General features: G+C 32.2%; 1 protein-coding gene across 2 annotated transcripts in view; it reads right to left on the bottom strand.

Annotated features, from left to right (window-relative positions):
* LOC113516175 (protein split ends) overlaps positions 1-16124 on the bottom strand; it is a 133806-nt gene extending 117682 nt beyond the window's left edge. Inside the window, exon 1 of one of the 2 annotated variants that reach the window (XM_052899100.1) lies at positions 16108-16124. The gene's annotated coding sequence lies outside the window, so the exon portion shown is untranslated. Of the gene's footprint in view, positions 1-16051 lie in introns of both variants that reach the window. The other variant, XM_052899099.1, reaches the window with a different exon arrangement.
* Between the last annotated feature and the right edge of the window lie 820 nt (positions 16125-16944).

The following is a 16944-nucleotide window of genomic DNA, read 5'->3' as shown; positions in this document are numbered from 1 at the left end:
TTAGAATAATCTTATATTTTTGCTTTTGTATGGATGTTTTTAAATATTAGGCAAGTAAATAACTTACAAAAAGGAAAACATTGAAAATTAAATGTCAACTAAACATAAATTAGGATGTATAATAATATTATTATATACAAAGAGAATTGACAAAGAGAAAATAGAAAGTTTGTGTTGGAAAAGCAAACAAAAGCAAGCAGTACGTAAAAGGCTTGGTTACCTACATCGTTAATTTAAACGACCTTGAATTTATACTTATATAGTTATTTAGACTGACCTTGATCGTGGCAGAAAAAGTGGATAATAGCAATCGTTCATCATCATTAATTTTTTTTGTGGACATTAAAAAAGTATGTAGATTTCCCATGGATATCGTTAAACTAAATATTAACTTTGACCTTGATTTGGTGTACTCCAAAGTATTTGTAACTGTTTATTTGCAAATATTTTTCGAACCACTAACAGCAAAAATATGAAGGAATAATAAAAAAAAAAAACATTAAAAAATACAAATGATATAATGAAATATCCAAATTTTCATTGTAATAGAAACATTTTAGATAGAAACAATTTACAGTGGTACCCTGCACTTTGGTTATGTTTTGTTAAGAGAGGGACTGGCTGAAAACCAGCGCTGTGCAGCTGTTCACATTGCACTGGGACACTCACAGCACCAGCTGAGTCGGTTCCTTTTGCCTAGTATGGGACACTTTTTGTATATGTTATTTATATTTTATATTGTAATTGTATGTTTACTGACAATAAATGTTTCTATTCTATTCTAACATAAAAAAATAGAGTAAAAAAGAAATAAAGACATGTTAATTTATTAAATGATACAAATCAATTAACCACTCCGCCCATTAGCAGAGTTGTATAGTAATTGCGAATTGATCGCATTATTTACGCATTCATTTATCTGTAGTCATGAATATTTATGTAGCCTTGAAAGCGATGATTTATATTGCCATAAACATTCCACGTAATCGCAATTTACAAATTTATTTCTCTCTTAAGACAATCGACATATGGTGCAAAATTAAATGTCGTTTGCCAAAATATAATAGGGCTGCCACCTGCACCCATTAATTTACATATTTTTTTTATTTATCGCACCTTGTTCTTTATTTATAGGATTTTTTGTCTAATAAATATAGGTATAACATTGAAATTATATGTATATTATGTTACAGTATAATAATCACGTCAAAACAATTATGTGCCGTTGTTGAGGTATGCGCAGTAAGTTAAGCGGTGTTAGCCGCATAGCTGCCACATGCTTGCCGTGTTGTATTTAGATCACAGATAGTTTACATTCATACAAAAACGATGTAAATGAATGAGTGAGTATATATTATTTTTATAGTACAACATATTATATTTCCCTTCCTTTCCCGTGGGTGTCGTAAGTGACGACTAAGGGAAATTAATAGTCGAGGGATGGGCGGCAGCATCCCTCTTTAAATATCACCAAAATTTAATTGCGGTGGCCAGTCCGCCAGCCAAGCGTGGCAATAACGGGCAAAATTCCACTTTATGGGAGAGGATTGTATTCAGTAGTGGATAGTTAATGGCTGATATTTTTTTTTATACTACTGAGGTGGCAAACAAGCATACGGCCCACCTGATGGTAAGTGGTTACCGTAGCCTATGGACACCTGCAATACCAGAGGTATTACGCGTGCGTTGCCGACGCTGAAGAAACCTCTTTACCCCCCTTTTGAAGAACCCCATGCTGTAGTCTCTTGGGAAAACCTCGGTGATATGGTGGCAGGGTGCCGCTATATTACTTAATATAATAAAATCGTAACTAAACGATGTCTGTATTGGGAGATATTTATGAAAAATTAATATCATATCATGGATCACTATCATAAGATCAACAAATGTTAAAATAATAATTTTTAGAAATCCTGTCTGTCTGTCAGTCTCACTGTATGTTTGTTTCGGTATCCTACAAAAAGTACTGCATCAAATTGAAAGTAGTTTTCACAGTTGTATTCCTGTAAGTGTAACTTAAAATCTGTTGTATGCTTTATATTTCATCTAGAAAATTTATATTTCATTTTTATAGCGGGCGAAAAGCTAATAGGAATAGTTCAATCCTATATGTGAGGGAAAGGGATTGTTAGCAATGGAGTTCGACATTGCTAGCAATATGCCCTATTAGGTCGACCTCCACATGGTTCCCCCTGGAAACCTTTGTGAACAATTCTTGTTGAATTCGTCACGATGGGCTAACTGACCTGCTTCATCCTTATCTATCATCCCTCACTGGTACCCCGCCGGTGTATACCAGTGGCGCGGGTGGGGTTACCATTCCATTATCACCCATTAAAAAAACCCTATATGTGAGGTAGTAAATTGAAGGAACTCTTTGAGTATTCCTACACCTAGGGTTACCTCTATTTCAGAAAAAGAAAATCCTTAGTTTAAGTTTATACGAATCGTTCTACTAAAACAGTTCCAAAAGATCAACGAGGTAGGTAGCGTTAATGATGGCAATTAAAAAGAAATAAAATAAATTCAAATCATTGTTTACAAACATCGAGTGAGGTAATTTTGAATAAATGTCTGACAGTAAAATATTTCACGCCAATTAACGCAGCGACTTTAACGTTACGAAATACGTAAACAAACGCTAACCAGTTGCTGTGATGTCAATGCCATGCGATACATTTCTAATAGCTTTACCCCATACGTTAATGCAACTTTCATTATCAACTTGTATGTATGTATTAAACGTAATGTAACTTGTACCCAATAATGATTTTGCATGCTTTAGAATATAAGGCAAACATCTGTACTTCACAATAGATCAATATCTGTAAAAACATTTTCTGGCACATAAACAAATCTATCTATCTCTATTTCTTTTAATTAATGGCAATCGGTCGCCATTTCTACGACCATTTCTGCCAGTGTCGTGCATAAGAGGATCATAACTTGAAAATTATTATTCTCCTACAAGTTCAAGTACTATATTTTCGAACAACATTACAATTTAAACTAAATATTCACCGTTCCCGCCATTTTTTCCGTATAACTTTCATTATCTTAAGTTAGCGTTAATTTATCAACCGACTTCAAAACTAAGGAGGTTCTCAGTTCGGTTGTTTTGTTTTTTTTTTTTTGTTTTTCTCTCATAACTCCGTTATTTTTAAACCGAATTAAAATATTCATAAACTTTAATATATGGTGTCGCGGATTTTTTTGTTAAGCAAAGAATATTTTTGTTTTAGTTTTTATTCTTTTGTTTCAAACAGTTTATTGAGTCTGACGTACGATGACACGGAGAAATTACTGAAGGCTACGTATTAAATTACAACTTATGAAAATATTATTAAAATAATATATATTGTGTAAGTGTGTGTAGGATATATCGGTTGTATAACCTTAACTATATATGTGTATGTATGTGTGTGTGTGTGTATGTATGTATGTGTGTATGTATGTATGTATGTGTGTATATATATATATATATATATATATATATATATATATATATATATATATATATATATATATATATATATATATATATGTATGTATGTAGATATATGTATGTGTATGTGTGTATGTATGTGTATATGTATTAATGTTGTTATTATATTCATAACCAGAACAAATTGTAATATAGTGCCAACACCGTGGGGTGAGGACCTGGTGTAACACAGGTTTATCCTACTTCAGACACCAGTTCTTCACAATACATTAAATTATGTAACCTCCAAAAATAAATGTATTAGAATATAATAGTTTAGTCAGCGCTTGGTATATTATAGAATGGTTACCGACATCGATTACATTTATTTTATTTTAATAATTTTAAATAATTAATTTAATTTTGTTAATTACTAATAATATATATTTACTAAAATAAAAAGTTATCTATAGTACTCAGCGATAATATACCTTTCTAACAATGAAAGATATTTCAAAATCGGATTACTAGTACCGGAGACTACCCCGAACATTCAAACTCACAAACTTTACCTTTATAATATTAGTATACATAAGAAATAAACCAACTGAAATAAACCCAAAACATTTGTATCTTTGGTATTATGTTACTCTACTCTTATCTACAAACTCCCTTATTCATAAAGACAACAACAAGGTTTATGACAGGTTTCATAAACCTATTTTAGCTATTGAACTGTTTCGTTTCTTTCTTTGTGCTAAATTCTCAACTTAAAACAAAAAGACAAAACAGTATGACAGTTAAAATGGGTTTATAGAAAGTTTTAGTTTTTATGAATAATCCATTCATTCATTTGTTTATTTCATAACAAAAGTTGATTGCTTGGGTACCTCTGTCCCATTCGTGTTTCTACTGTGAAGCAGTTGTGTTTGCATGGCTGTGTTTCGGTTTGAAGGGTGGGATATGGCGTGAATTTACACGGTACAGAGGAATAACACCTGAGTCCTCAGGAGTGGCAACGCATGGGGGGTATCATGGGCGAAACAGTATACTCTGTTATGTCCATGGTACTGCTCATGTCTATAGGAGACGGTTACCATTTTCCATCAGGTGGGCCATCAGCTTGTTTGCCATTCTAAGTAACATAAGAAAAAAAAATCTATCCTAAAAATAGAGTAAATTTTATTATGAAGAAAATTAATCCTGCGTTAATTTTAAGTTTTATAAATTCTAAGTTGTATAAAAAAAAAACATTGATAATGCAGGTTCTACAAATATTCCACAAACGAATAAGGGGTTACGAGTATATCTTGATGTTAAACAATGGTTAAACGAATTTTGAATTGCCGTTGATGACATAGTAAGTGTAAAGTTTTGATAAATACAACATCGTGCCAATGACATATTTTTTGTTTAGCTCATGATGATTATTCGTAATTTTCATAAATGGACGAAATATTGCTCCATAATCTCACAAACTCAGTGGTCAAGGTGACTGTTTCCGGTTAAATTAGTCTCAATCATAAGAGGGCCACATTTCAGTTGTGCTCATCGTTTGAAGTTAATCTATGGGATGCGGAATGACCCTGTACAGGTAAACACAGTGTAGGACGATTCTCCACTAGATGGAGTAATGATCTCAAATGAATTGGGAGATCAATATATGTAAGTGACTCAGGACCGTTCAGGCGATTAGAAAAGGAAGGAATATGTTTTAGAGAAATTAAAAAGTTAACCGCTGAAATGATGATGATGGTGAGGTAGAGGAACATTTAATAGATATCATCATTTCTTGGATAAGTGAAGGTTGACGATCGATAACTATATTGGACATTTAGTTCGATATGCTTAAGCAGCATAAAATTTTAACAATGTGTATTGTTAACGGCTATAAACAATTTATTAATTACATTTCACCAAACTGCATTGATCTTAGCGTTATCATAAACTCGCAGAAACAAAGACTTAATTCAATACTAGGGAGGGGGAGGGACGATGGTTAGTAATGTGAACTACCAGTCCTATTGCTAGCAATATACCCATCCTGTCAGGTCGACCTCCACGTGGTCGCTCTTAAAACCAAATCATGCTGAATTCCAGGTGCATTCATTACGATGGGCTAACTAACCTGCCTTTTCATTTTCACCTATCGCCCCTCGCTGGTGCTTCGCCAGCATATATCGTTAGCATTTTTTCTGTCAGGGTTACCATTTCTATTCATCCATTAAAAAAAAAATTGAAGTTGTAAATGTGTATTAAGCTTAAGTTCTCTTAATAGTGCACACATCCGTGTAGTTACAATTCGAAATATGATCGAGAACATGTAGTATATTACATACAGTACATTGAACTAGTTCATAAACGAATAACCTGCTCTTGCAGTACGTAAACATATTTGACCGATATAGGAATTCCGTTTTGTCGTGTGAAGAAAACCACAAAGAACGCAGTTTCGAGTTCCATTTTTGAACTGTTCGGACTATAGGTAACTAGTAACGGGCTCTAATGACATAATAATAGAGGTATTACCTGCCGTCGCGTGTGTAATTGCCCTAAGGTGGGTGCTCGGACAGCCGTACACGGATTACAAACAATCTGGAATTGCGCCTTATTTTTTCCGCTATTTTTACTTTATTACAAATTATATTAAATACTTTAATAATAATATAATATTTACCTAACCATGTATAACATATAGGACCCACTTCTCTTGGAGAAAAACTCACGGAAACTATCACTGTATTGCGATTTTTTCTCTTTACGTTAAACGTTAATATATATTAAAATATAAAAAAAAAAATATAGAATTCTGTCGACATTATTAGTACATTAATTTTTATTTGCATAAACGAGATTGTAATTTTAATTTTGTAATTTTGTAAGCTGAAAATGTATTTCCAGTTATTGTATGTCATTTACCATGCTATAAAATATATTATATTATTTTATTATAAAATTTATTATTTGTCTCTTCTAGCTATAGCTTCTATTAACTCCATAACAAATTACATATGGATTTCGCGTGATGATTCGGGGACGTAACGGCGGCGAGAGGCGATGGTAATTTTATGTAATTCGGCCGTAGATTAACTTTGCCTACCTGGACAAACACATTATCCGAATGCACCAGAAATCTCAATAGTAGCAAACAGTATTATTTTTTTATGGATAATAATGGAACGGTACTCAGCTTGCATTATTGGAATTGGAACGCTGGTGGAGCACCAGTGAGAGGTGATAGGTGAGGACGAAACCAAATCGAGTTGGTTTATCGTGATAAATTCAACAAAATAATAACATTGGTTTTCATGGGAATCGCGTAGAAGTCAACCTAATAGAGTATAATGTTAGTAATGGGGATTAAGATTATACAATAAAAAAAGCGAAGGAATAAATGCTTGAAGAGAGATAGAAAAAATACTTTTAATACTGCAACTGTATATAAATGAATATACCCCCCATGCGTTGCCATTCCTGAGGACTCAGGTGTTATTCCTCTGTACTCAGTAAATTCACGCCATATTCCACCCTTCAAACCGAAACACAGCCATGCAACACAACTGCTTCACGGTTGAAACACGAATGGCACAGAGGTACCCAAGCAATCGACTTTTGTACAAAATCTCCCTCTGGTAATAATTACCGGTTGCAATAATTAACTTACATGTAATTTGATTGAGAAAGCTCTACTAGTTTCGGGACCATTCGAGACATTTAGTCTTGAGCGGCTGAGTCGTGAACGTTCGTATTAAACCGGTTATCTTTGGTAAGTTTACAATCATAAAAAAGTAAGTTACCGCATCAAGCAATGTACTCGACTAAAATGGTTAACGTTAACGGTTCATTAATAAGTGAAAGTAATTTTATGGACGCTGTTGATTTTATCAAAAACTACTTAATTTAGTAAAGTACATATATCTAAGCAGTAGTTTTTTTTTTATGTGTGAAAATGGTATGGAAACCCCGCCCGCGCTAACGGGATACGCTGGCGGAGTACCAGTGAAGAGTGATAGATGAGAATGAAAACAGGCCAGTTAGTCCATCATGATGAATTCACAAGGAATTAACCATGATAGTTTCCAGGGGGAACCGCGAGGAGGTCGACCTGGTTGGGTATATTGCTAGCAATGGGATTCTCAGTCTCCATTACTAACAATCCCTTTCCCCCAAGCAGTAGTTTAGGTACACGTAGAAAAACATAAACAAAATGCGAAACGCAAAAAAAAAAAAAACAGGTACTTTGACTCACCGACCACGTGTGAGACAAATTTTTTGTTGATGTTTTTGCTTCGCATTCCTTCTCCAACGGTTTACAAGAGAAAAAATCCTAACCGTCAGATCAGTCTCATTGTAATCAAGACACGTATCAGATGTAGGCGTCCAAGGACAGCGGTGTGACGACGTGTCCCTATAATATCTTCGATATGATCTCTTGTGCTGTGATAAGTTGTTTTTCGATCATGAATTCTATAATTGGCACGCTTCTTGTCCACTACTTCGTACGTGTGGATTTCGAAAATGGATAACCCAATAAAATAGAACATTCTAGATGACTTTTTTTTTTATATAACTTAGAATGTCAAACAAGCTGACGGCCCACCTGATGGAAAGTGGTAACCGTCGCCTATAGACATGAGCAGTACCATGGACATAATAGAGTATACTGTTTCGCTCATGATACCCCCCATGCGTTGCCAATCCTGAGGACTCAGGTGTTATTCCTCCGTACCCAGTAAATTCACGCCATATCCCACCCTTCAAACTGAAACACAGCCATGCAAACACAACTGCTTTACGGTTGAAACACGAATGGGACAGAGGTACCCAAGCAATCGACTTTTGAACAAAGTCTCCCTTGGGTGAAGAGAATTATCAAGAGAAAACATACAGTAGTTTTTAAGTTACGCCTCTCGAAATATAACAGTGAAAAAAAAAGTATCCGATAATGCAGTATGTTTTACGTGATGCTAGAACAAACGAATAGACAGATAGAAAAATAAATTCTTATTAAAACCCGTCATTTCAATTTTTCTTAAATATTTCCCATGACTTACATCGGCTAGTTACAACTTTGTTATAATAAGATATAAGTACGGGAAAACCTAGTGTAGGACGACCTCTTACTAGCTGGAGTGACGCCCTTTAATACATTGCGGAGAGGCAGTGGATGCAGGTGAATCAGGACCATTCCTTATGGTAGTCTATGGGGAGTTTATGTTTAGCAGTGGACAGATAATGACTAATATAATAATGATGAAGATACAAGTGGTGATGAGAGACAAACGTTTTTCATTCGAAAATATTCAAATATCGAAATACAAAATGAAAATAAGCAAAATTGAGAAAATAATTTATTTAATAATAATTATGTTTCAAATGAATTTTTTATGATACTTAGAACGCCACACAAGCTATGAAAATGTAATTAATTAATTACTTTTTAAAGAACTTGCAATACAAACTTGAAATTTATTATAAAACTTTACTTTTATACTATTTTATGCAGACAAAGCCGTAGCAAGTAGCTATTTAGTATTGTTTTATACATGTAGGTACAGCAAATTCGAATTTAGAAATCAGGTCGGATTTCTAAATTGAAATTTCATTTTTTATTTATACTATGATCAAAGCTCTGATTAAATCGACTCGACGCCGTATCGAAGTATTCACGTCTTACGCCTATCTATATGGTAGGTAATTAGAAAGTCAATTACATTTGCTTAACCGTAGTTGACTTGAAAGGGTTAATAGTATGTTGACAGTGTTCTGCAATTGGCGTGACAGACAGACGGACAGATACAAACTCCAGACAGAATAAGACGACCGTTACACATGTTCATTGCACTCTTAGATTAGTGTTGCATTGCAGTGGTATTGATTAGTTTCAGAAATTAATTTGCACTGTGCAGTTTTCATTATATTTATTGTTTGTAATTGTGCTTTTACATGTTTACTGCAATAAATTAATTTTCTGTCTTAGGTCACAGTTGTATTAGAATTTTTATTAGTTTCAGAAATTAATGTGAACTGCGCAATTTTATGATATATTTTGTAACTGTACTTTAGACGCAAACAAAATCATTGTATGTATTCACGGAGCAAAGATTTTTTTAAATATTGCGATATATAAATAGATAAATTATATGTCGATCATATATAGCACAATGAGCCAGATCACGTGGACGATCACCTAGTCGATGGTCGGATCAAGAAACCGCCGTTAAGGGACCCTGCGAGAGGCTGAAGACCGTGCGAAATGCAGTAATATCATAAAAGAGATAACAGATACCTTTCAAGGACACAATCTTAAGTAATGAAATGGATGAAGAGAGAGAGAGAGAGAGAGAGAGCCAAAGCACAGATAATATAATACTATATACTAGTAGCCAAAGTTAAGAAATGGTTTTTTGAATTTGGGAATTATAAGAAATGTTTTTATGTATTTAGTTTTATTTATATATTATACCATTAAATCCCAAAGTAGTGATAGTATGTTACATCAATAATATAGTCCAAATTAACAGCTGCTGTGACAGTTCAAAACAAATGACTAATAGGGAGATACGAAGTCTAAAAATACATATCAACGCGTGGTGCGTCCCAGTCTGAACTCCCCTACAAAGTTGAACTTTATTATATGGCAGCAGCACCATATTATTTTGTAAATAATTTAATACATTGCTTGCTTTTATTAAATCTACAATTGTATTGGTAAAAAGTATTAAGTAATGTATTACAAATGTTGTGATATAATATTCACAATTCAGAATGTTTTAGATCGGCGCCCTAAATGTGTCATTTGTGAGTCAGTGCTGGTTGGATTGTACTAATAACCATTGCGGGTGACAAATACTTAAATATGTATAATGATAATGATATAAGCCATTAACTGTCCACTGCTGTATATAGGCCTCCCCATTGGGGGGGTTTTTTAGTAGTTTCCATCCAAAGCAGGCGGGTTGGCAACCGCATTTAAGCTTTGGTAATGTTTTAAGAGGGACGCTGATACCCATCTCTCGACTATTAGGTTCCCTTAGTCGCCTTTTACAACACCTACGGGAAAGGAAGGGGTGGACATAGACAGACAGAAGCTCATCGTGAACGCTCTGTAAAAGCCTTCTAATAACTAAGCAGAAAACCAAGAAATCAGTATCATTTATTCAGCTACAATATTTTTGGTCATTTAATCCTATCAATTAATTAATATGTTATCAAATTCGCTACGAAAGGACTAACAGTTGACAAATTTTTCAATATTTTTCCTTATTATACATATTTAGCCGTGAGATCCTGGCATTTTTTTTTTATACAACTTAGAATGGTAAACAAGCTGATGGCCTACCTGATGGAAAGTGGTAACCGTCGCCTATAGACATGAGCAGTACCATGTACATAACAGAGTATACTGTTTCACCCATGATACCCCCCATGCGTTGCTATTCCTGAGGACTCAGGTGTTATTCCTCTGTACCCTGTACATACACGCCATATCCCATTCTTCAAACCGAAACACAGTCATGCAAACACAACTGCTTTACGGTTTCTACCCATCTTCATACGATAGGTACATATAGTTCTCTTTTTTTTAAATAAAAAATATGATTATTCTTCTTTAATGGAAAAATACCTACGCCTAGAAGGACGATAATGGGTTGTAATGGATCGATGATTAAAAAAAAATCTAATTAGGTAACAGCGTGAGTTAAGAAAATATATAAATAGAAATTTACAAGAATGAACTCTATAGGTATTGTTATTGAACAGATATTAAATAAATCATAACCTCTTATAATTACACTTTCAGATAATATCACTAATAATCACAGTTTATCTTATAAAATTTAATCAACTCCATTTTTTAAGTTATATCCTTGAGATGGGATAACGAGATACAGGTACTAAAATTAATTTCAATTGTGGGTTATTGTGGACCGTTAAGAAATATTTTTATGATATTATCCGTTCATGTATATTGAATACATATGTTTACACTTGATTTTAACCATCTTCTGAACGGTTGTGGTATTGTTTGGCGAAAAATTTGGCAATTTTGAATCGATTTCAATATTATTTTTTTCATTCTTGTTGACGTTGACTAATTTACCTGTTATTATTTCAAATATATCTTATACTTATATATTATTAATAAATCTATTAATAAATTTGCAGTAATCACAGTTCTGTTTCAGAAGGTTTAATTTAAAATCTGGTGTACCTTTTGCCTTGATATCCCATCTAGTAGTGGTCTTATTGATTGGTTATCACACGTGATTGTAGGAAATATATATAACCTACGCGTAAGAAAAACGAAAAACTAGTCGTTAATAAAATTATTTGCATATAGAGAAAATAAAAATTGTATTGAAATAAACATTGTCATAAAATACGAAAGTGAATCTTCAATTTTCCATCTCGTGACTTGTGGGAGTAACGTAACCTAGTTTCTTACCAACTGCATTGAATTGCAACGCTGTGACATTTACGGCAAGTTTGGGTATACCCTGCTTTCTTTGGTACCATTATCACACAATCAATTCACAATTTACAATGTCGAAAGTGAATGAATGGGCGATAATTTAATTTCGGTTACTCGTTCACGGTACGCACCCACCGGCGACCTTTCATATCCTATTTAATCACTACTTACAATTACAATACTTACTTAGATGGAGTATTGAGTATTAGAAAACGCTTCAATAAATGCTAAGCTCTTGATTAACACGTAATAATTTTAATCAAAATATTCACGATATTTCTTAGTGTTGTATATTAGTTGGTGTGTAATAATTATTGTATTTTGGCTTCTCTATTTAAGTACAGTGATGAAGTGATAAATGGGGGGGGGGGGGAGAAGAGATTGTTAGCTATGGGGGAATTTTATTTCTATTTCTAGCAACAGATAATTTAGTTGGATTGGGTAATCATCTATGCGGTTTATCATTGAAATTATCGTGGCTATATTCTTATGAATCTGTCAAGATGGCTTAATTCACTCTTACTTATGGGTAAATATATATGTGGTCTACCATAGAAATTACGGGGGCTATTCATCAGGATCAGTCAAGATGGCTTAGTTTACCTGATTTCATCTTACTTATCATCACTACTACTCGTTTAGCATAAACCAATATCACAGGCAGAGTTACTATTCTAATTCTAAATTTTCATCTATATCGAAGTAACGAGTTGTCTGAATGAAAAATAAAAATGTTGAACTGTTTTTAGTAACGCGTTTGTAGAGAGACACTCTATCTAAATGTTTTTTTTTTGATGGGTGAAAATGGTATGGTAACCCCGCCTGCGCTAACGGGATATGCTGGCGGAGCACCAGTGAAGGGTGATAGATGAGAATGAAAACAGGCCGGTTAGCCCATCATGATAAATTCATCAGGAATTAACCATGATAGTTTCCAGGGAGAACTGCGTGGAGGTCGACCTGGTTGGGTATATTGCTAGCAATGGGATTCTCAGTCTCCATTACTAACAATCCCTTTCCCCCCTCTATCTAAATGTTATTAATCTATACTTGTAGATGATATTCGGCTTACGAATACATACAATAAAAGCTTTCAGGGTTACCACGTCTAATTTAGGCCTAAGTATATTTGTTAGATGATTACCAAAGGGAAAAAGTATTATTGTATCGTGTTTGTCTTTTGGTACAAGTTTTCAAGCACTTCAATATACAGGTAACTATAATTAGTAGGAAAGAAAATATATATAATATTTTATCAGTGTTTATTTCATATCAAAGAAAAAAAGAGAGCAAAACATTAATCCAGTGTTGCACTTAAAAATATTGTGGGTATTAAATCAAACAATAAATCATTTCAAGTATCCTAGGCACCCTACCAGCTGGCAGTGATCTCACAGAAATTTTTTATCTTTAAATAATTTTTAAAATTTTTAATTACTTTTTCTTGTTTTTTTTTAAATAAATATTTAGGATAATACTTCAACTAGTAATGTAAAATTAATTATAAATTTAACCAATAAAATTAAAATGCAAACAACAATAAATGTTTACAATAAATCATAAATATTTAAAGATTGATAATAGTTTCTGTGAATTTAGTTATTAAATAAAAATTTTATTATTTGTCTGACTTAAAGTATGGACATATTACTGTAACGATAACCCAGTTATAGCCACTCCTACATTTTCAGGCTGTATTTGGGACAACAAAATTACTCAGTTTAGCTCATTGACCCCAACAATCGATATTCGATGCTCGATAAAACTGATCATAATAAATCCTGTTTCGGTGATTATGTAGGTTTATAGGTTACTATTAGATAAAAAAAATTCTAGTTACTATGTTTTATTTGGAGTTTATTTGTGTATTCTTATTATACTTATGTCATGAATGTTCCTATGGTACAATATTTCGTCATACAAACATAAAGATAAGAAAATTAAAAACCTTAATAATCTTAAATGTATTTAAAAAAGCGTAATTTCTTTAAGTACGAATATACACTAGATGACAAACTTAGTCACAAGATTCTTCGAAAGACAATTATTACGCTATAAATAATAATATTTAAGTAAGAAATTGTTAGAAATGAAAAGAATAAAAATATGTATATAATAGATAATAATACTGTTCATGTCTATAGGCGACAGTTACTACTTCCCATCAGGTGAGCCGTCAGCTTGTTTGCCCTTCTAAGTAGTATAAATAATAATAATAATTTATTTTTACAAAAAAATAATTTACTTAAAAAATCTTTGGCTCAACATTAAAGTTTCATAGTTGGCGAAGATGTAACATGTATTCTGTATAAAAATAAATTCACAGTTGCGCATATAATATAACTTACATACATATAAACTTATTGACAATGGTTGATTAACTTAGTGGTAGGTATCTAAGGTTTGTACTCAATGTATAATTTGAGTTTACCATTAATATTTACCTTGAATTTTGAAGGTAATAAATACTCTGTATATTTTTATTATATTTTGCTTTAGTGACCGCCTTCTTAATTTGGAATGTTGGCACACCACCCATTTAAAGATTTCTAGAACAAAATGTGGGTAGTACTGACTAAATTAACCAATAACAAAGCTACGTATACTTATGTATTATTGTTTATTAATTTTGCTTGTAACTTTGATCACAATTATATAGTAAAATGTATATTTTCCGCGTATCTATAGTGCAAGTAATCACTAGTCCCTATGAATATATATATATATATATATATATATATATATATATATATATATATATATATATATATATATATATATATATATATATATATATATATATATATATATATATATATATCCGGTGCTCAACCCAGAATCGGGAACAGGCAAGGACATGTTTAAGAATATATATGCGTCTTTTTATATTTTATATGTATGGCCTTTAGGCAAGCCCCTCCCCTTCACCCTTCATCCCCCTGTAAAATAATCCTAATTCCGTCAATGCTATTTAAAATATATCTTTCCAATATATTCATATCGATAGATATTATATGAGACCTAGTTTTTAGTGGATGATAATGGAATGGTAACCTCTCCTGCGTTATTAGTATAAACTAGCAGGACATTAATGAGCGATCATAGGTGAGTACGAAACCAGGTCAATTAGCCCATGGTGTGACGAATTCAACAATTTTTAGCCACGATGGTTTCCAGAGGAAACCGTGGAGGTCGAATCGATATACATTATATTACATATATACATTGTTATCAATGGTAAGTAACGTAAATAATTATTACAATTCCTTTCCCCCCTATAATACTTCGTTATCGTATGGTGTATTATTTTAAAATTCAATGAATTGGTTACATAATTTCATATAAACTTTTTTAGTTCGAAGTATCGTTGGCCTGCGTTTGTCAACAAGTGACATATGATACTTTAACTGCATTCGAAGACTCTTAATTACCATAGACTATAAAAAGTTATGAAATGTGTGATTTTCATTTCGATTACGGAATATTATAGCCAATTAGTTTGTCATATATTATGCATACGTTGTTGAGAAAGTAGGCACGTATATTCCTAATTTATTTATACCCATCTAATCTCGTATACTCATTTAGTTCCTTAATATTATAATTTAATATATTTAACCTTGAGAGACTCATATGTGAAGGGTAAATTACATTCACTTTGGATTTATTTAATGTTAATATTATTCCAGTACGTACTTTCATTCATAAGTAACACCTATACGAGTATAACGTTCAAAGCGTACCTTAATCTCACTGTAAGCTTTATTTATGAAGTAAGGGGAGACATCTGAATAGGCAACTGGAATTAGTACGTGGTCTAAAGTATTAACGATATGTCTATCAATGATAATTAAATATCTATACGAATCAGAACCTTATTGAGTTGAAATAAGAATTAGTCATTTGTTTTTCTACTGCAAAAATACATCAGAAGGCATGTGGTTGTGAACGGCAAGAACTAATGAATAAGACGTTGCGGTAGCCATTCGTAACCCTTTTGGTTTAACGCTTCGTCTCACACCTAAACTATTAATGTGTACATATTTATAAAACAAAAATGTTTATCTATTTTCACTGTCTCAAGCTTTCGTCTATTTAAAAGATCCTTATATGTAATAGGGAAGCTGAAAAACTGATTGGGAAAGACTTACATGCATCTCTTGCTTTATTCATTTTTCGTCGAATGTCGTCGAATAGGTGTACATACCGATTTCCGAGACTCGAATCCTCTTCTACGGAGAGTGAAGATTTATCTGATCTTGACAAATCAATAGCTAGAAGTAAAAAACAAAAGTTATAATTGAAAGAAATATATGTGTTATTTTATCATAACTACTTATAATATTATAAAAAAAAATTTGGAGTGTTTGTTTATAACAAAATCATCTTGTTATAAACAAAGAAAATGGAATTGAATCTCTACAAAAATAGCTTCTATATAGTGAAAACTTTGAAGTTATATGCAATCATCCTTTTAACGAAGTGTTTTATTAGTAAAGTATTTTTTTATGTGGAAGCGTTCTAATAACATATAAAACTTCAAGTGCTCAAAATTTCCAATACTCATGGACATGGATATGGTAAAAAATTATTAGAATTTGATTAGAATACAGATATTTGTTGTCTACATTTCTATACTATAGAGAATTCGAGTAATGGACATTGTTTATGGTACGTATTATTACATTAAAAAATAACTAAAATATGTACATTTTTTATTTTCTATTTATATGCTGTGGTTTATACTTTTATCTTTAGTTTAAAAATCGTAAATTAAGATTAAGAAGAAAATGTTTATAGAAATTAGATAAAAATAAAATATGATAATTTATATGTACATGTAAATTTTTATAAATATTTTGTAACTACTAATTTGTGTAATAAAATTGATAAAATATATATTCCAGATACTGTCAAACTCAGGATTTTGTAAAAGGATGTATCTATACTTGTATGTTATAACCTATATAAATATAATACTTGTGAATACCTATATTCTGCATATACTACATATTTTATTTAAAAACCATATAAATTTTTTTAA

This window comes from Galleria mellonella, unplaced genomic scaffold (assembly GCF_026898425.1).
Source record: "Galleria mellonella isolate WM207_F2 unplaced genomic scaffold, CSIRO_AGI_GalMel_v1 utg56, whole genome shotgun sequence".
Classification (NCBI taxonomy): domain Eukaryota; kingdom Metazoa; phylum Arthropoda; class Insecta; order Lepidoptera; family Pyralidae; genus Galleria; species Galleria mellonella.
The sequence above is the reverse complement of the archived record's forward strand: the minus strand, read 5'-3'. Positions and strand labels throughout refer to the sequence as shown.